General features: G+C 44.3%; 1 pseudogene; it reads right to left on the bottom strand.

Moving 5' to 3' along the window:
- Nucleotides 1–7,809: 7,809 nt before the first annotated feature.
- On the bottom strand, nucleotides 7,810–21,246 carry LOC129485782 (magnesium transporter MRS2 homolog, mitochondrial-like; annotated as a pseudogene).
- Nucleotides 21,247–22,022: the final 776 nt, after the last annotated feature.

Here is a 22,022-nt window from a genome sequence, read left to right as displayed (position 1 = left end):
TATCTGGGAACTTGGTCACACCCAGCAGCAAGGGAGGCTGGAAATACGCTGCCCATGCCCAGACCAAAACTGGGGTGTCTTTTTAGTCTAAAAGGAGGGAGGAACTAGCACTGAGTGACATCTAACAGTGTCTGCCACTGTCCATACTTTTGGCCACCAAATATTTGTGGGTCCTCCTCACAGACACATCTACCCTCTCTCTGAGGGAGACAAGGCCCAAATGCCTCGATTCCGTGCAAAGATCAGGAGCACCTGCCGGAAAAACACTCGGGACCAGGAGGAGCTCCTGGAGAAACTGGATCACTCTGTCACCCCCAAGCTCTCCCTTGCCCCATACATAACACTGGTTCTGTATAGGAAAATTGCAATAACATTTTCCATTCTGAAAAAAGATAAGAAAACACATATAAGTTACTCAGGTCCATATCAATGCTCAAATCTTGCTGAGCAGGAGCTAAAAAGTCTTTTTCCTGCGTTAGCAGGCAAATCTCTCGGTCAGCCCATCTGGCAACCCTGGTTGTACTTTCCAGGAGAGCCTCCCTTGGCTGATATGCTCCAGAAGATTCTCTCCTGTCCATCTGAAGCAGGCATTTAGGCGATGGCCCTGGGAAGGGTGGGGAGAGGCTGCAGAGCTTTTATAGTTCCTTCCCTCAGGCGCATGGTTGAGGCCCCGGCAGCCTCCTGGCTCCAGGGCTTTGACAAGTCAGACTTAGAGTTTCCTGGGCAGTAAAATTCCCTAAGAAACCCACGTAGGCTTTAAGAATATTTGCTTCCGGTCCAGTTCATGCACAAATAACTAAAGACAATATCTGGTTTGGCATGCTTTTAGCCTAAAAACTTTATTTACTGACGTGCATGCTCTGCTTAGCCCCAGTGTCTCAATTTAAATGCAATTGTCCTGAGTCTATCTGAAGAAACAGGCTTGAGTGAGAGGCAACATCCTTGAGTTGATCTTTGCTGCTGTCTGTTACTTGACAGTGAGCTCTGGATAGCGGTGCTTGAGGAAGGCTTGAGGACAAAGTCTGAGCTTTTGCTAACTCTTTGGAGCTTCCTTGAGGACTCAAATGGTGTCATGAGTTCTCTCTCTCTGTCTCTGCATCTCTTGGCTGTGCTGTCCTCTGGATCTCAGGCAGGCTTCATCAATATTCCTAGGCCTACAGAAGTCCTTTCTATATCTGATTTTCCAGGAAGCCACACATAATCTCCTCTAGCATCCATATATAAAGGATTAGAAAAGTTCCCAGTTGGCCCAGTTGACATCCGATACCCACCTGAATCAGTCATTAGGCCCAGGGGATGGAGTTCTTTGGCTAGCCTGGGACATCTGCCCATCACAGTGTGGAGCGTCACGATAAGGGATCTGACTGGGACCACATAAAGTACGTGAGAGGTGGCCCTCTTTTTCCTCCCACAAGAAGTGGAGGGAGGTGCTGTCAGACAAAAGGGGAGGAAAATGAAAGGCATCCGAGACATCTGGCCACCAGCAGGGGCCACAGTGCTCTCAGGGTCTGGAAGGCTTAGTAAAGATGGGTGGAACTCTGCAGTAGTAGTTAATAAGGTTTGCTAAAACCTGGGCCATCTCTCTGCAAGTGTCCTTATGTTAGTTCAGATGCCTGGAGCAGGCCAGGTTGGAGGCCACATGGAGACAAAGCAGCATGTCTTCTGCAGAACTCAGCTAAGTCTAGTCCGAGCCTGGTGCACGCCTGCCTCTGGTCCTGCCCCTGCTAGGTAAAGCTCAGAACGAAACGTCTTTCTCCTCCCACTCCTCTTTCTCTTTGCCTTCTCTCCAAAAGAACCTCCCGCCGGCATCCTTAGCCTGATCTGGCCCTTCCACTGGCCTCTGAGTGTGGAGTGAGACAGAGCTGGAATAGAGGAGCCGGGCTTGGCTGGAAGCGAGGAGGGTGGAAGTGAAGTCCTTCACCGCTGGTGGGAGGTAGGTGAGGGCAGAGGCCAGTCACCTCCTATACCAGCCTCACTGGCCAAATTGGTCAGCGGGGAATGTAGTCTCAGCCTGTCTTCTTTACCTTCATCACTTTTGTGAGTGTGTGGGCCCACAGAGCAACTAGGGAAGTCTAACCTAACAGCAGGACTCTAATACTCACAGGTTTGTCCTGGCCTGCAGCCCCCTCCTCCTTGTCCACAGGCCCTCCATTCCCCCACCATGATCCTGCCTCAAAGTCCCAACTCGCTCTCCTTCACCCATGAATCCATCCCTAGAACTTTCTGAGCATGGGCGCTGTGCCCACAAGGCTGCTTGTCCCCACATGTTTGAGAAGCTGCCAGGATGACGAAGCACTCAGGCAACATTTGTTCCTTTGAAATTGTGCACCTCCATCCCAGCGTCCTTCCTGTGCCCCCACCTTCCTTGAGTTCCTGGAGCAACAGCTTCCTGATGTTTCCATCTCATTGTCCCACTCTGGCTGCAGGGTGATGGAGTAGCAAGTGGAGTGGCCCTGAGGGATGGTTTCCTGCCCCGATGCCTCTCCCTCAGCAGCAGCTGCAGGCAGCACTTCCCGGAGCACTGGGACCTCAAGCTCAGTCTTCTCTAGTGCAGACATTGCTGGAAATTTCCCTCTCAGCTACCTGATGCTGCCCACTCACTCATACCACCCTTGGGGGAAATGAAAGTGTGTCTGTAAATCAGGAGAAACTGAAGAGAGTTCTGAAAGCCTCTTGATGATCTAGAAGGGTTGATAAGCTAATGTCAGGTGGCCAGTGGGTTGGGAATTTGCCATTCCTTGTTGTTTCTGGAGTCAGAAGCCCTGTTTGAGCCATTGGTGGGGAGGCTGGGACCTGCTCCATTATCCACCACTTCACTGTGGTTGATTGTATTTTCCAGTGTCGGCCACAACAGTATGTCCCCTCCTGCATAGCTTCCTGAACTGACCTTGCCACTCTTGCATCATGAGGTGGTGCCTGTTTTGCCACCCCCTAAAGCTGGGCAGGCCTTGGGATTGCTGGGCAGGCACTGGAAGTGATGCTGTGTTACTTCCAGGCAAAGCCTTTCATGGGCCCGGTGGCTTTGCTTTCTGCCTCTTGGAAGCCAGCTACCATGAAGGAAGTTTGTCTATATCCTGAGACCACTATGCTGTGAGCAGCCCATGAACCCACCGGGGAGGTCCTGCAGGAGGAAATGGCCCATGGAGAGAGAGAGAGGCCAAGGATCACAAGGCACCAGACCCAGAACATTTAATATTACAGAATTTTAACAATTTTTCTTTTTGAATGCCAACCACATGCCAGGCACTGTCATTGTGTTACACTGATAAACTGTCCTTGGGTGGCCCAACCTCCAAATGGCTCCCAGCAATATTTGTCTCCTGGTATTCATGCCCTTATATGGTTTCCTCCTATCTGAATCAGGACCAGCCTGAGTAACCAATCAAAATGACTTTTGCCATGTGGCATAAGACTAGATCATCAAGGCAGTTTCAGCTTTCTTCACGGTGTTTTGGATTGCTTGCTCTAAGGAAAGCCAGCTGCCATATCAAGAAAGCCGTCCGTAGAGCTCCATCAAAGGGCCAGCAGAAAGGCCCACTTGGGCAGCACCAGTCAGCCATGTGAGTGAGCCACCTTGGAATTGGACCCTCCAGGATCTGCCAAGCTTTCAGGGGACTGTAGCCCAAGCTAGCCTCTGAGGTGCAACCTCAAAGAGACCCTGAGCCAGAACTGCCCAATTGACCCGCTCCTGAACTCCTGATCTACAGACGCCTTGACCATTGTTTAGAACCACTAAGTTTTGGGGTGAGTTGTAATGCAGCAAGAGATAAATGATGCAATCCTGTTGTCATGGAGTTTACATTCTAGTGAAAGAGATGAAATAGAATTTTTGTTGCTGTTGTTGTTTATTCAACACCACCACTTACTGCTGTGTAACTGGTGTGAGAATTCAGCAGCAAACAAGACATTAGACAGAGTCCCTGCACCCATGATGTTTAAGTTTTAGTGATGGAAACAGGAGATAAAGCAAATAAGTAAATTATATAAAATGCTAGACCAGAAGTACTAAGAATAAGGGAAAACTGAGCAAGTTGGATAAAAGGGCCCTTACTGCGAGTCAGACCGCCTATTTTGTACTAAGCGATTTTCTCCTTTGTCTCAATTAGTACTCTACAATTTTTTTGAGGTTAGTAGTTTATTTCCATTTTACAGGTGAGGAAATTGAAGATTAGAAAAGTTAAACTAAGCAGCCAGTGCCACACAGTTGGTACTGAGCTTAGCCAGAGTGTAACCCAGGCCACTAGGACTCCAAAGTTAGTGTTCTTTGCTGAACACCAACCAGACTGATCATTAGAGATTTCAGTTACAGCCCTCACCCTGGGGCTCACCCTTTGGCACAGCCCATACTTGGCATTGACTAGGTGCTTGTAACACATTGGCAGAATGAAGGCACCAAAATCGCCTTCAGGCTGGAACGCCAGGGGCTGGCAGGGATGCCTAGGCCTCTACTTTCTCTAACTCTGGAAAATGCCAGGCTACATTAGTCCCATACATAGGCCTCGCAGGCTGGGAATATACACCCAGGTCCCTAAACCTTAGCTGCCCTAGTTGTCTATAAACAGCAATGCCCACTGCCCGCAAGCTCCCTTTCTGCCTTTCTGTGTCCACTTTATTTGCCCTACATTGAAGGAGCTACAGCTTTTCCAATTAGGCTCAGCTCACTGCCCCTCCCTGTCTATCCTCGAATCTGGAGTGCCTCTTGGCTCCTGTTATTTATTTATTCTTTTCTTCTTTTGCCTTCCTTTCTTGTGCCAAGACCACTAGATGGAGATATATAAATACTTACTGAACGCTTACTATGAATGCCAGGCACCATTCTAAGTGCCTTTCCTGCATGATTTCATTGAATCCTCATGACAACCCTTTGTGGAGGTCCATTATATTCCTGACAGAGCTTAAGGCTCAAGGTCATTCAGCTACTAGGTGGCAGAGCTGGGATTCAAACCCACATCTCTTTGAGTTCAGACTTCATTTGTTTGCTAAGATCACACACTGAGCTGGAAGAACTTTGAAGATGGGTGATTTCCAAGATCATCTTGTCCATTTTATTTTTTTTGCCCCTGGGCAGGGCTGAAGCCAGGTTATCAGCAGAGTATTATAACTAGACATCTTCATTTAGCGCAAGAGAAAAGAAGAAAAAAAAACCCATCCCTTCATAGCTCATTGCAGCATGTACAAGGATTTGTAGGTTTAATACTCTTACCAATGTCTGGCCCAAATCATTGATTTGCTAACTGTTTAAGTGCCTACTATGTGCTAAGCTCTATTGTGTGCTGTGATAGACTTGGACCAGAGTTGTCATAGAAGTACAGAGAGAAGCACTGAACAGACTGGCAAGTCAGGGATGCCCACCAGGTGATGCTAAGCTGGACTCTGGAAGTCTTAGAGGTGCCAGGCAGTGAGGGGGGCCATCCAGACAGATGGAACAACATGTGCAAAGTCAGGGGGTGTGGCTGAGGACAGCTTGCTCCAGCATATGGCTTGTTCAGCTTATGAGAAGTGTTAGGGAGGAGTGAATAAAGGGATTAAGAGATGGGTAGGAGCCAGATCAGTGCCAAGGGAAGGAATTTGCTCTATATCTGGAAACCAATGCAGAATGATTTAAGGGTTTTAGGCAAGGCACTGATATAATCAAATTTGCATAATAGATTATTTCATCGGCGTTATGGATGATGAATGGGAAAGGCCAATTAAGGAGGATATCGCAATGGTTAGGCAAGAGATGATGAGCAGGGAAGACAGAGAGATATGGAAGAGATACGTGAGAAAGATTTAGGAGTAGACTTGTCAAGACTTGGCAATTGCTTGGGCGTGAGGTGAATGAAGAAGGACAGCACTGAGGCTGATTCATCCAGGTTCTTGGCTTGGGTGTGTGGGTGGATGGAGGTACCATGAGTTGAAATGGGAATAACCAGGAGGAGGAGCAGGTCTAAGGGAGAGATATTGATACCTTAATATCCGCAGGCTCCTTAGGGCAACTCATATTTCAGATGAGAAAATAGAGCTCAAAAAGTTGATGTGATTTGTTCAAATGGACAATGAGCAGAAGAGTGTTAAGAGTGCGACTCAAACCTAGATCTTACTATTTCTGAAACTATTTCCCCATGCCTAAGCAGATCTGTTTTGTAAGGAGCATAAGGAAGGCTCAGCACAGAGTGATGTGGTAAAGCAAACACTGACCCAAGTCAACCTGCCATTTTAATATTCATTCATTCAACACGATTTATTGAGCACATACCACACGCCACGCATGACAGGTGCAATGGTGAACCATGTAGGCAAAGACCCCGCCCACATTGAGCCTACAGTCCACTTAGAGAGGCAGGCAATATACAAATGTACAAAGACCAGAGTGATGATGGAAAACCATGCAAAGACCTGGGAAAAGAGGGTTCCCAGTAGAAGAAACTTAAAATTCAAAGTCCCTGATCAGATAGGAATAAGCTTGGATATTCAAGAAATCACAAGAAAGCCAGTGTGCTGAGAAAGGAGTATGTGTGGAGGAGAGTCATCTGAGATGAAATTCGAGGCAAAGGCCAGAGCCTGTTGGACTTGTAAGACATGATCAGTACTTGGGATTTATTCCAAGTGTGATGGGAAAAACTTGGAAATTTGGAGCAGGGCTGTGGCATTATTTATTTACTTAATTTATTAAAAAGGTACTATTTATTTCCAGACAATTATAGATCCATGTATAATTGTAAAACTAGTGCAGATAAAACCTGTGTACCTTTTACTTATTTTCTCCCAGTGGTAACATCTTGCCAAACTGTATGTAGTACAGTATACCCAGGATGTCTCTTTTTTTGGTTTTAAATTGTATTCTCCTAACGTAATGATGTTAAACATCTTTTTATGTGCATACTTACCATCTGTACATCTTCTGCAGTGAAAGGTTTGCTCATGCCTTCTGCTCATTTTCTTTTTTTAAATTATCATTGCTTTTTATTCACCTTATATTAAAAAGGGGTGCAAATACAAGAAAATAAGGTTATGTCAAAGTTTAGTTTTTAAACCACAAACTTCTAGAGTTTGTTTTAAGGTTAATACACAGAATGCTAGCTTTTTAGTTACCAGAGAATCAGGAAATTCACATGAACGTAATTTCCTATACCGACAAAGAACTATGGCTACCTATGGCTTTGTCAAGTTCCTAGGCTTCATCCAGCACAAAATTGCACTTTTCTTGATATGTATAAATTAAATAAAATGTATATAACTGTCTGTTCTTGTCTTGCCACACCTTATGCCTATAGAAACAGCATTTAAAGTTTGTAGGAAATAGAATTTTGGCCTTTTACAAAACAAACACTTTGTTTCTTTAACTCAGAATTCTGGAAATGCAATCACGTTCTAGTACTGTGATTGCCAAAATATTTTTGACATCGGACATTAAAATTTTTTTCAAGTGTCTGACTCTAACCAAGAAAATAATAAAAGAGTATCAGAAGTTTCCTGTGACTACCATGACAAAACGTCAGTATCCATGGGGTTGTTCCTAACGGTTTTTTTTTTTTTTTTTTTTTTTTTTTTTTTGAGACGGAGTCTCGCTCTGTCGCCCAGGCTGGAGTGCAGTGGCGCAATCTCGGCTCACTGCAAGCTCTGCCTCCCGGGTTCACGCCATTCTCCTGCCTCAGCCTCCTGAGTAGCTGGGACTACAGGCGCCCGCCACCGCGCCCGGCTAATTTTTTGTATTTTTAGTAGAGACGGGGTTTCACCGTGGTCTCGATCTCCTGACCTCGTGATCCGCCCGCCTCGGCCTCCCAAAGTGCTGGGATTACAGGCTTGAGCCACCGCGCCCGGCTGTTCCTAACGGTTTGTGAAGATGCTTCGGCCTGATCCAGGTCCATCTAGTCTGAGGCTGTTTTTCAATTCCATGCTTCTATCTGCCAGAAGGATCTTTTTCAGCAAAGAGGCCATCATAGGAGGCAATGGAGCTTCCAGCTGTCGTCCAAGGAATGAAAGCAGGCACCTCCAGATGAGGCTACTTCCCATGAACATAATTCCTGTAATCAGCCAAAACACTCTAGAGTCCTCTTCAAGGAGGATTCCAAAATCATTCCAAAAGCAATTCCCATTAGTCTGAAGAGTGAAAGAGAGAAGATTCCCATGGTCAGCAGTAGATTCAACCTCATCATCACATTACGGTGGCTGTCCAGATTGATGAAAATAATACTTTGTGAATCATCCGTCAGTACCCTAAGCTCCCAAACTGTATTGAAGAGATCGTCAGCCAATAGGTAGTAGTTTTCCAACAGTAGGTCCATCTCTTCTGTGTTAGGGACAAGCTACCCCAGGACCTGCCCCTGCCTCTCAGTGCAGCTGACCCTTACCCTGAATACTCTGCAGCTGCATTCCTGAACCCTTATCTAGGCACTCCAGCAAGGTCACCAGACTTGCTTACAGCCCTCTGGGTGGCACGGGGGAGGTCACGAGAAAGGTGGATAAACTTAAGTAACACCCTCTTGTAAATTCCTATTTTCACAAGATAATATATTGTAAGCTGGTCATGAGATGATATGTGGTAAAGTTAACCAAAAAATCCCTCATTTTGTAAGCTCCGGGCTGCCTCCTCTGACTGTGGTGGAGCAGCCTGGCAGGTTAATAAACTTCCTCGCCTGACCTTGGGTCTCTCTCTCATCTTTTCTCTCGGCTAACCTTACATTCTGCATGGCGAATCCCAGTACTGCTCTTTTCAAAGACTGGTGGGTCACTCCATTTTGATAGACAGAGCTCTTCTAGTAACTTTTCCTCACCCAAGATCTCCAAAATTGACTCTTGGAAAATTTTAGTATCTGTTTCTAACTCTGATAGACTTTTGTCATTCTGTAGCAAAATAGGCAGTTTGCTTCTGTCCACAGAAGAATGTTTGAAAGCTTTTAAGGTCTCAAGGGTCAGTGTCTGCAAAACGCTACGTTTCCTCTAAAGGGTGTTGATCCAGTATTGTAGGGGTGCTTCCATAGCACTGAACTCAAAAGGTAAAGGGTATGTGACAGGTTGACCCTCTCCAGACAACTGTGAAGGGAGTTCCCAGAACAGCCATTGCTCTAAGTTTAAATTACCATCATCTAATATCAGGAGACACTGGAGTTATCACAGCTTTCAAACACTCCATTGTCATGATAAACCTATCGTTTCTGGTTGTGATACTCGCTACCTGCTGAAATCTCACATCTCTGGCTTGAAGACCTAACTCTTGGTATAAGTCAGTTTTCTTCCTTTCAAAAGAAGTAACATTTCCCTGTTTGTCAAATTTTGTTGCAGTAAATACTGCGGCTACACTGGCTAAAGTGGCTTGAAAGACATCAGAAGTTCTAAACCAGTGCATTGCACCTGCTACGCAGAGTCAGTGGGCCCACACAGGTCAGATCCAAGGCCAGGGAAGTCCCATTGCATGGGTCAGGAGGCAGGGCAAGCTCTGCAGGTATTCATGGCGCTACAGCTAGGAGCAGGCAGCAGCCAGACCTCAGGCCTTCATGCCGGACTGTGGCGGCTCAGCCGCAGCGCTCGCCTGGCGCTCTTTTGCTCGTTTTCTATGTTTTATTTTCTAAACGGTTTTTTCACTGTTCACTTTTGAGAATTTTTTTTTGAATGTATGGATAACTATCATATTTACATATCAGTGATTATGTATCCCTTTTGCTTTTTTTTGAGAATTTTTTATATATTCTAGACACAAGTCCTTAGTCAGATGTGTGACTTGTGAATATTTTCTCCCAGTCTGTGACTAGCTTGCCTTTTCATCTTAACAGGGCCTCTGCTGAGCAAAAGCTTTTAATTTTGATGAGGTCTAATTGATTAATTTCACCTTTTATGGATTGTGCTTTTCGTGTCAAGTGTAGGAATGCTTTGCCTAGCCCTGGAGCTAGATTTTCTCCTGTGTTTGTCTTGGAAAGGGGAAGAGTAAATTGACTAAAGCAATGTAGGGTATCTGGGCAGAACTGAGGAGTCACTAAGGGCAAAGGAATGGGAGAGGGAGGAGGCTTCAAGGTTATTGCTGGTCCCTGGAGGGGGCACTATGGGTAGCAGCTCCTTCCCCTTCTAGCTTGAGTTACATGGGCAGAGCAGACGGTCATCTTGGCAATATGATGGGAGGCTTAGGTTTCTTCCTCCCCAACAATACTCACAGACCCTGAATAAATTGTCTAGTTCTTTGATTCGCTCAGAGCTTTATCCACAATCACATGTTTTCACTACATTGTCATGACTGACTTCTCATAACAGCTCTGTAGGGAGGACATATTATTATCCCCTTTTACAGAAAATACAACTGAGGCCAGAGAAGGGATGGGACTGAACACAAATCTCCTGATACAGAGAGGAATGATTGTTCTTCTCTACCAGCTGAATCTTGAATTCTGCCACCAGTTATTTCGTGAGGCCAGTGGTTCTCAAAGGATGATTCACGGGCCCCTAGGGATGCCTAAGACCTTTTCAGAGGGTCCTCAAGGTCATAGCTATTTCCTCAACAATGCAACAACATTATCTGCCTTTTCTCCATAAGTGAAAATTCTCCATTTTCACTTATGATGCCAAAGCAAAGACAGGTAAAAAAAAAAAAAACTGCCTTAGCATGAATTGAGGCAGTGGCACTGATTCTTCATCCCCTCAATCACTCACATGAGAGATAATGGCCAGTTTCACACTGATTTCTTAATAAATGGGAAGTCCACAAAAAGTATTTCTGCTGCATACCAAAATAACATGATTGTCTTGAGGAAAAGTACTTCTGCAATTATTTAAGTTGCAAGCTGAACTCTTTTTTTTGCATGCAATACAAGTTTTACTTGAGATAATGGCTGACAAACTATACTCATTTAGACTTGGGTATTTGGCAGACATTTTCTTAACAAATGAACAAAGTGAGCCTGTCACATCAAGGAATGCCACTGACTGTTGCCAATGACAACATTTGAGCTTTCAAGTGAAAATTAGAATTTTTGAGAAAAAAAATGTTATTTGCCACTATGCATTTGATAGCTTTTCAATACTTAAAGATGTTTCTGAGGATATCAGTGGTCATATTGATAAATGTGATTTTTTGCTATTGCACAAAGAAGTATACTTCCAGGCTGGGCATGGTGGCTCACGCCTGTAATCCCAGCACATTGGGAGGCCGAGATGGGTGGATCACGAGGTCAGGAGTTCAAGACCAGCCTGGCCAACATGGTAAAACCCCATCTCTATGAAAAATACAAAAATTAACCGGGTGTGTTGGTGGGCACCTGTAATCCCAGCTACTCGGGAGGCTGAGGCAGAGAATTGCTTGAACCTGGGAGGCAGAGGTTGCAGTGAGTTGAGATCACGCCACTGCACTTTAGCCTGGATGACAGAGGGAGACTCCTTCTCACAGAAAAAAAAAATGAGAACAACAGACACTGAGGAATTCAAGGCGAGACAGGGAGGGAGGCAGTTTAAGGATTGAAAAAAGCTACTTATTGGGTACGATGCTCACTACCTGGGTGACGAATTCATTTGTACTCCAAACCTCAGCATCATGCATAGGTACATCATGCAATATACCTATGTAAAAAACGTGCATGTGTACTCCGTAAAATAAAAGTTGAAAAAATTTCCTCCATTCTAATTTCTACTACTGCAAAGATTGATAGGTATAACCCATATAAACAAAAGGTCTTTTAGAGCCACAGTAATTTTCAAGAATGCAAGGGGACAAAAATGTTGGAGAACTCTTTGCTAAAGCAGTGAAGTCTCCTATTAGCCACTGTGACCAAGTGAGGCATTATCCAGCATTAGCATTCTTTCTCAGATGATTCACCCACCCTAGGCTTCCATGTGACCCTGAAATAAGGGACTTCACTTCCAAGTTTGGCCGAAGATGCTATCAGGGAATCCAGGATTCTGATTATGGTAATATACCCTTCCCACCTCCTTTTCCTGTTCTTCCGCCTAAAGGAAAGAACATGGGCTATGAAGCAAGCAGACCTTGATCTCAGCCTCAGCCCTGCATAAAGTAAGAAATAGTAATGCCTATCCTTCCTTAGCAGGATTGTTTGGAGGATTAAATAAAGTCATGAAGACAAATCTGTAAAGTGCTTACAAATGGAAGTTACGATCATTTTCTTTCTTTTTTTTTTTTTTTTAACTTTGAACCCTGAGAGGCTAATGAAGTTATGATGATTTTCTAACAAAGGGAGTTCATTCACATTTATGGTCTATTGATGTGGTGTTTCAAAAAAACGTGTCCCAAAGAGGTCTTGCATGTAAAGACAATAGCACTAGTGCACAGTTTCAGCTTGCAAGGAGCTGTCAGTCTCAGGGTAAGATGAGAGTAAACATTCACATGACAGTGTAATGCAGTCAATCTTTGAACTCTTACCCAAAATTTCCCCCAAGCACCTACTCATGCTTCTGGCTACCTGTGACTCCTTCCTTGTTCAGGTAACTGAACAAGTTGCCCCTGTGCCTCAGTGAAGGGATGATATAGAATTAGAGACAAAGTTTTCAAGTGTCTTGTTAAAAGCTTGTCCCTGGTGGGTGTGGTGGCTCACACCTGTAATCCCAGCACTTTGGGAGGTTGAGGCGGGAGGATCACAAAGTCAGGAGTTCGAGACCAGCCTGGCCAACATGGTGAAACCCTGTCTCCACTAAAAATACAAAAATTAGCCGGGTGTGGTGGCAGGCACCTGTAATCCCAGCTACTTGGGAGGCTGAGGCAGGAGAATCGCTTGAACCTGGGAGGCAGAGGTTGCAGTGAGCCGAGACCACACCATTGCACTCCAGCCTGGGTGACAGAGTGAGATTCTGTCAAAAAAAAAAAAGAAAGAAAGGAAGGAAGAAAGAAAGAAAGAAAGAAAGAAAGAACGTGTCCCAGATGAGATCTGCAATTAAGGAAAAAGCTTGTCCCAGATGAGAATCTGCAGTTGAGATATTACAAGGCGAGACAGGGTAAAGTTTCACTTTCTTCCTCTGAGACTAGAAAAGAGTCTTTATGGGAACTCTGAAGCGGGCAATGTCAGTGGGATGGGTGGGGACCAAGATGAAGGATCCAAGCCTAGAGAAACCATGTACAGCAGAGCCATGCCAATCAACCTGCACATTGTGCACATGTACCCTAAAACCTAAAGTATAATATAAAAAAAAAAATACTGGGGAAAATATCAATGAGTTCATACCCTAATGACACATTCAAAAATAGGTTTGAATGTGAGATGATACTCCACAATTTCATTTGGTCCAACATGTAAATCAGACGAGATCGGGCGCGTTCAGGGTGGTATGGCCGTAGACCAACATGTAAATCAATAGGTCCATAAAACCATTCTCCTTCTATAGTGACTTTAAATGTCCATTTACCATTTGGTTTGATTTTTCTAAAGCCTGAAAAAGGTACAGAAATATCAGAGGGATGATATTGATGAAATTGAATTACATATGAATTCTTAGTAATTTTTATAACATTATATATTGTATTTTTAATTGTATTTCCTAGGAATCACCATTGGAAAGTCATATTTGTTAAGAATAAATATCAAAAATGTAAACATAATGCATTAAAAAAAAAAAGATCTGCCTGGCTTCCATCCCAGCAGAGTCCAATGTCAGAACCAGAGGGTTCTCTGAAAAATAGATTAGCACCTGCAGCCTGTGGCATTTCTATACTTCTGAGCAATGCACTTTGCCTATGCTGGGGAGCTACAGTGTACCTCTTCTCCTTGGCATCTGACCTCATTTGCAACCAGCATGTTGCCCTCTGATAATTAGCAAAAGTGGTGCCCATGTGTGCCTGCAAGGTTCTGCTCAATCACATTCTGACTAATCTTGTACAGACAACCTTCTTTTAATGGCCCAAGTCCCTGAGTAATTAAAGGGTAGAAGGAAAAGCCTCACTGGCTGTGCTTGGTTGATACCAAATGGAATCGGCCCCAAATCTTCCCCTGTCACCAGTGAGATAAACGCTCAAACGGATACAAGAGCAGGGAGCAGGAAGGGTATATAGGAAGTGACTGGTTCTTCTAGGTCTTCCTGGGCAGGAGCTAGTGGGAAGAAGAAGACCAGGGAAGGCTTAAGAGAAGAGCTAACATTTGAACTGAGCATGGATGCTGGGTTGATGACAATGAGTCATGGGTATCTCCACAGAACTCAGAGGGTCCAATCCAGGAAAAAGCTGTTTCCTGGGAAAGAGGAGCATGTGAAGAAGGCATCACTAAGAACCTGAAGTCCAGTGGGGATCCAGCAGACATCAACCCTTCCGGAGAAAATGTTGGATGGCTTTGTTCAGAGCATAACAATTACCCCATCTGCATATCCCTCCATCAACAAATAGTGATTGATACTCCCTGCACTAGGTTCTGGGATGGGTGAGGGGCTATGCAGCAGTAGAAGAGCTTCAATTTATGTATTGAGTATCTAATATATGTCAGGCGCTGTGCTCAGCATTTATATTTACGTCAGAATTAGCCCATTTCATCCCACAATGTGGTATATTAATCCCCAATTGACAGATAAAAAGACTGAGGCTCAAGTTCCTACAACTAGTTAAATGGTAGAAATGAGATTGGGACCCATGTTTATATTCTACCTTGATTTCCAGCTCGAGTAGCTTAGAATTTTGTTGGGTAATTAAGGAATACATGCTTGAAAAGGCAAATAATAATACAAGAGGATGCCTTTCTATTGTCCTCCACAGATACTTGTGCTCATGAAGCGGCCTCATTGTCTGGGGTGGTACCCGAGGTTCATTGTCTCGTGGCCAAGGAAATCAAGGATGAGGATACACAAGGAGTGAAGTTAAGAACAGAGGTTTAATAGGCAAAAGAAACAGAAGAGCTTTCTCCTGCAGAGAGAGGAGTCCCAAACAGGCTTCCACTTCCATGGTGAAATGCAGGGGGTTTTATAGATGAGCTGGTTAGGGGTAGGTGTGCCATTTGCAGAGATCATGGATTTTTGGCTGTCCTCACCCTAATTTTTTATTATGCAGATGAGTTCTCTGCCTGAGGGTGCTGTGTTGCTTGTTTCTTTACTGTACACGTGGTAACAAAGTAAAGGGAAGATGGAGCCTCCATATTGGACATGCCTGGCACCCAGGTAGCCCTTTTCTGTTGGCACAGCTGCCAGCATTCACCCATGTGAGCTTCCAGCTTGCTTATCTATGTTTGCAGTTCAATTTTTCAGGCTGCTCTTTGTTAGAAAAAAAATAATTTTTTGGGCTGCTTTTGTTCAAAGGGAAACCTTGCCAAGGACTCTTTGACACTCACTATCTGTCTAAATAATTTCTTTCTATCTCCTGTATCACTTATATCTATCTGCAAGTCCCATGGGCCTCACCTCCAACTTGGATCCTAAGCCTGTCCACTTCTCTAAATTCCCACTATCATCTACCCTAAGGCACCCCATCTCTCATCTGGATGAAGCACTGGGGTTGAGACTGAGTACAAGTAAAGTCTTGACAGAAAGAAATGAGGTCCCCGCAGTCATGTTTTTTACAGTCAGGGTGTAGTAGGCAGAGGTCCATGAGCTGTCTCCTGACATCTGCTCATCCTTCTGCTCTAGCAATAGATTCTCTGGTTGGTAGCAGGGTAAATAGATACCCAGAATAAAGACTACATTTCCTAGCCAACTTGCAGCTGGATGTGGTCTTGTGGCTGGGTTTGGACCACTGGGATTTGAGTGAAAGTGACAAGAGCAACTTTTGGCTCCAGCTCTTAAAGGGAAAGGGTCTGACTAACCTCCCTGTACCCCCTCACTCCTATCCCTTCCACTGGCAGGAATGAGGACATTGAGGTGAGCTCTTTCAGACCTTATAAATAAGGTGACACATGAGGAATGGCAAAACAAGTGACTCTGTGGAGCAGAGTCAACTCTAAGTTTCATGTGAGAGAGAAATAAACTTGTTTTGTCTTTTGGAGTTTTTCCTTATATGTATATCCTAATAAATATAAGGGAAGAAAAATATTGAACAAATCATCACTCAAGTATACTAAGTACAAATTATAATAAATGCAATGAAAGAAACATGCATAGAGTTTTCCTGAGAATATAGCAGGCGAAGACTAGTTTCTAATTATCAGTCAAGGAAGGCTTCTCTGAGGAAGGGACATTTAAGTGGGGGTTTACTGGATGAGTAGAATTTAGTCAGAGGAAATAGGCCAGGAAACAGCGTCTGTGAAGATTCTGAGGCCATAGAATTTGGTCACTAGTGGGACCCCAAGAAGGGCCCTATGAGCAGAGCTCCACAGCAAATTTTTAATCAGTTTTCAATTTCACAATTGTATCCCCCACTGATGGGTTCTTCAGCCTGGGCCCCCTAGAACCTAGACTTGAGACAGCGAAACTCATTCCAAGTACATTGGAGGGATGAGTCAGTTACCTCTAGATGGATCTGGAGGACAGAGGCAAAGCCAGAGAAGCTGAATCTGCAGTGGGGTCCCAGGATCAAGTGTGGGCCTGGGAAGGAGTGGGGGAAGCTGGGGCTGGAACAAGAGACCCAGGAATGGATCAGGAGGTGCAGAGCCAGGCAAGTGTGGAAGCTGCAGCTAGGAGGTTTCAGACACAACTGGGCAGGTTGCCTGGGGCTATTTTTACTGGGGGCTTAGTGTGTGCAAGTGGCTTGCAGTTTCCTTTTCATTTCTAATGTATGTCAGGCACAGTGGCAAATGCTGTCCATACTTCATCTTCACACACTGTGTTTATGCAGTGGGTATAATCTCCATTTTACAAATGAAGACACTGAGACTCAGAGAGGGCCGGAGAGTTGTCCAGAGTCACCAAGTGGGTGGAGCTGGGCTGAAGGGGTGGAGCTTGTGGGTGGGGAAGTTTTGTGTGACCCCCTAATCCCTGACCCAAGGCCACGTGGGGAAACACAACACATTCAACCTTTCCAGGGGACCACATGGGCAGGGATTGCATGCTTTTGGCCTGGTGGTGTCTCTTGCCCTCACACACCACAATTACCAACACAGATGGACTTCTGTGACCCAATGTCATCCCCATCACCAACTGAGCAATCGATTTGGCAGCAGACACCAGCCAGGTGTCCTCTGATTCAATTCTGACACTATTTACCTAGAGATGGCATCAGATCCCAAAATTGAGGGCTCAGTCTCCAAGAATGCCCCGGCCCCCAGTTCAGACACCAGTCACAAGTCCCAGCTTCCACAGCTTCTGACTGACTGGCTTCAAGCTAGGGTTCCTGCAACCCCTCTTTGGGTTTGATTATTTGCTAGAGTGGCTCACAGAACTCAGTAAAACATTTAGGTTTACCAGTTTGCTCTAAAGGACATCACAACGGATGCAGATGAAGAGATGTGTAGGGCTGAAGTGGCATTGTCTGGGGTGATACCTGAGCTTCATTGCCTCACGCCAAGGGAATCAAGGATGTGGACACACAGGAATGAGTTTAAGAGTGGAGGTTTAATAGAGAGAAAGAGAAAACTCTCTCCCCTGCAGAGAGAGATGGGCTCCCAAGTGGATCTTCTGGCTTTGTGGTGAAATGCACAGGGTTTTATAGATAAGCTTAAGGAGGCGGTGTCTCATTTGTGTAGGGCCCAAAAGATTGGTTGGACCAGGTGTGCCATTTACATGAAGAAGCTGGCCACCCCACCCTAATCTTTATTATGCCAATGGGCTCTCTACCTGGTCAACACCATGTTGTCTGTTCCTTACTGTACATGTGGTTCACAAAGAAAAGGGAAGATGAAGCCTCCATGTTGAACATACCTGGCCACCAGGTAGCCTTTTCTTATTGGTACAGCTGCTGGCATTTACCCATGCAAGCTTCTAGCTTGCTTTTCTATGTCTGCAGCCTGATTTTCAGGCTGCTTTTTGTTAGAAAAGAAATGATTTGGGGGGCTGCTTTTTGTTAAAAGGGAAGCCTTACCAAGGGCTCTCTAACCCTCACTAACTGCCTAAATAATTTATTTTTAGCTCTTGTATCAAAGCGAGGTGTGAGAGAAGGAGCTCAGAGCTGCCATGGCCTCCCAGGGAGCCAGCCTCCTGGAGCCTCCATGTTCCTCTTGGGTTTCTAGGGAGGCTTCATTACATAGGCATGATTGATTAAACCATTATCCATTGGTGGTCAACTTGACCTTCAGCCCCTGCCTGCTCCCAGGAGGTTGGGGGGTGCGGCTGAGAGCCCAACCCTCTAATCATGCCTTGGTCTTTCCTGTGACCAGCTCCACCCTAAAGCTATCAGTCAACACTAGCATACAAAAAGACAATACTTTGGAGATTCCAAGGATTTTAGGAGTTGTATGCCAGGAAAGGGGAACAAATAATATTTCACAGAATCACACCCAGCAACAAAAGATGGCCCATCCACAGCACTGTTTAATTTCATTGGCCAATGATTTAAAAAACTGTTAGAAATATCAAAATTGTTAGAAAACCAGTGCCATGAAGAAAAGTCAGCATGGAGACAAAAGATTTCTCAGCAAGGCAATCTTTACTTTCTGTAGAAAGGGTGCTCATCACAGATGGAACAATTGTGAGAGCACACCTGAACAAAGGAAAAGCAGACATATTTATCCCTTATGCATTTGGGTCATCCTTACTGCTCTGTCCTGCATCCATTGGCTGGAGTTGGACCTCACAGTCTTAAACTGATATCCAATTTGCTAATAGCCTAAAACTTTCCTAAATAGTTAAGTGCAGGGAAGAACAAAGTAGAGGAAGTTGCTTACAAAAGGTTTAAGGGAGCAATAACATTTCCAAATAAGGAATGGGCATAAGCTATGAGCTGGAACGTGCCTGTGAGCATGTCCAACAGTTACATAGGATAGGGCTTAACAAAGAGTTATTAGCACAAAGCAAGGGGGCTTGGAGAAAGTTAGTCTTTAAAAGAAACTTATTTTTAACACTTATGATTTATTCTTTAACAAGGAGGGAAACTTTGATGAGGAAACTTTTTACTTTCTACAATTCCCTCCTCTTTTACTTTATAGTTTTCCTCTTCAAACTTGCTTAACATGTCTTGGCTTAGTTGTTTTGATTAATTCCTGGATGTATGGGTACAACACAACACCTAAGAAGAAGGAGTATACTTATTATAGTTGTTAAAGAGGTAAGAATTGAGGCTACTTTTTTTTTCTTTTTTCTTTTCCTTCTTTTTCTGGTTGACGAAATGCCAGAGTAAAAGGCACAGCCAATTGAACTAGAGCATAAGTACTGCTCTAATTATTTTGCAGAGTGTCCAGTAAAGGTCCTCCATAATACCACCTTACATCCACTCAGGGATGAATAAGGGCAGACGGATGGGTCAGCTCTTGGAAGTGCCTGACTTCACTGCATCCTGTTAAGTCTCCAAGGAATGCCAAATTTTTACGCCTTGTCATTGGAGACACGAGATAAAATTGGTCTTGGAAGATGGAGGCTGGATGGTCCTCGGGGGCTGACCCACAGGGTGTTGAACTTCAGGGGAAATAGCAGAGAAAGAGCTTGGCACAATTCGTTATTCCAGGCGGTGAAATCTTGAAAAAGAGCTACCACGCACTCACTCCATGTCCACTTGATCTGAGGACCATCCTAGTGGAAAGAGGACAACCTGGGCCTCTGGCCTACCATGCGCACAAGCATAACGGTTGCCTTTGTTTAAAGTGCGAACGGAATATTTAATCCATTCTAACCAGGCATTTACATCTTTATACCCTGTTTCAATGGCTATGGTTTGCCTTAGATGCCCTATTTCTACTACCGAGACCTTTCTTTTGTAATTTGGCATGAGGCGAGGCATACTTTGATTTCATAGGTTTGGGAAAGGGACAGTTGTAGGAGGTGGAGGAGGGAGAACGAAGTGCATCTTAAAGAAGCCTGTAGGATCCTTTCCAGTGGCCTCTGCTCCTAAACCATAGAAACACTCTGAAGTGGGGTTAGAGTTGCTAGTGGTAGGAATAGTAATGGATATAAGCACTGGGTAAGGAAATGAAAGGAAAAGACAGATAGACTAAGCTTTCCTTAGCTTTAATTTGGTAGGGCTTGATCCAGGATCAATGGCCCGTGATTATGATGATAATGGCGTTTGCTTGACTCAGGTGTGATGTGTCCATCCCCTTTCTGCTGTACAAACAGCAGTCTCAGTGGTTAGCAGCACAAGGTAGGGTCCTTCCCAGGCTGGCTCAAGTTTCCCTTCTTTCCACACTTTGAAGAGAACGTGATCCTCAGGCTGGTGCTGGTTTACTGGAAATTCTAGGGGTGGTACCTGTGCTAAAAGACTTTTAGTTTTGAGGGAAAGGAAAGTGGAAGATAAATCAAATATATAATTTCTGAGGAACTGACCTTTTGTTTTAAATATGGGGACATCGGCAGTAGACTTTATAGCCCTTAGTGCCTTCTTTCCTTACACATCTTGCACGTAAACTGTTTCTTCAATAATTTTACATTCAGGAGGCCTAATTACTTTAAAATTATACAACATTTCTTGCATAAATTCCCTTTTATAACTTTTCACGACTATCACAGACAATTCTTTGACACGCCTCAATTTTCTGACTTGTAAACATCCCTTTCTTTAAACAACCAGTTAATTTATTTTAGGACAAGAATTTACCATATAACATTCTTTTTTTTTTTTGAGATGGAGTCTCGCTCTGTCGCCCAGGCTGGAGTGCAGTGGCGCAATCTCGGCTCAGTGCAAGCTCTGCCTCCCGGGTTCACGCTATTCTCCTGCCTCAGCCTCTTGAGTAGCTGGGACCACAGGCACCCGCCACCACACCCAGCTAATGTTTTGTATTTTTAGTAGAGACGGGGTTTCACCGTATTAGCCAGGATGGTCTCGATCATCCTGACCTTGTGATCCGCCCGCCTCGGCCTCCCAAAGTGCTGGGATTACAGGCGTGAGCCACGGCGCCCGGCCCATATAACATTCTTTTCACATAAATTCTCCCTTTTTTTTTTTCCAAAGATGATAATCATTCTTTTCCAAAGTGAATTTCCTTCATGTCTGTGGACTAGACTGACTAAGGGCACAAGATTAGAAGTTAGGATAATGCGAGTTACACTGTTAGCTTTTAGCAAACTTTACTTTTGTTGAAAACCTTGTAAGTTTGGGATTTTGATTATTCTTTGCTATTAATAAGACCTCATTCAGTCCAAATTAACTTAGAATTGGTATAGATGACTCCTTCCTGATTCTGTAAGTACTTTAAGGCTTGGCTGAAAGCAAACAGCTTACATGTTTGAGCAGACCAATTATTGGGCAGTTTTCCTAACTCTACTTCTACAAGAGTCCCTATCACTTACTGAATACCCATTGTAGCTTTTTCCCTCAGTCACCCCCGAGGAGCCATCCATTGTCCTGTCCTGAAGGGAGTTCCTCCTAGGTCTGGACCTTGGTATGGTAATTAAGATTTAGATCCCCTGTTAGAAAACCTGCTGGGTTAAGGGAATTATCAGTGGTTAATGTTAAGTCATCTTTTTCTAACAGAATAGCCTCATACTTGAAGGTTCTTGAGTCAGTAAGCTACCTTTTTGCTTTTTTTTTTTTTTTTTTTTTTGACTTAAGATAGTTTTGACCTGGTCAGGTGTGCTCACAATGAGGTTTCCTCTAAAAGTTATTTTTCTACTTTATTCTGTTAGCAAAGCAGTTGCCACTACAGATTGAACACATTTGGGCCATCCGCAAGTTACTGGGTTAAGGGTTTTTTATTAGGAAGACTACGTATTGTCAGTGGCCTCAGTGCTTTCCGGCTATGCCCTTGTTTACACTGACAACAAGGTGGAATGATTGCTTAAGGAGGGTAAAGCTAGGACAGGGGCAGTTACTTACAGATGTTTTAACCTTTCCACCTGTTGGATTTCTGGTAATTGCCAAATGAGGGGATTTGGCCTGTCTTGTGTGAGCTTTTTGTATAAGGGTTTTTTTTTTTTAGGGCATAAGAGTCTACCCATCGACTACAGTATCCATCTGACTAATTCTAAAATGTTCTAAGTTCTTATTTAGTCTCTGGCAGAGGCAAGAATTAAGCTTTCAATCTGTTCAAGCTCAATTTTCCATTTACCTTTGCTAATTAAATGACTTGTTCGAATATTTGACTAAATAAGTTTGAAGACTCCGTAAACCCTTGGGG

This window comes from Symphalangus syndactylus, chromosome 7 (assembly GCF_028878055.3).
Source record: "Symphalangus syndactylus isolate Jambi chromosome 7, NHGRI_mSymSyn1-v2.1_pri, whole genome shotgun sequence".
Classification (NCBI taxonomy): Eukaryota; Metazoa; Chordata; class Mammalia; order Primates; family Hylobatidae; genus Symphalangus; species Symphalangus syndactylus.
The sequence above is the reverse complement of the archived record's forward strand: the minus strand, read 5'-3'. Positions and strand labels throughout refer to the sequence as shown.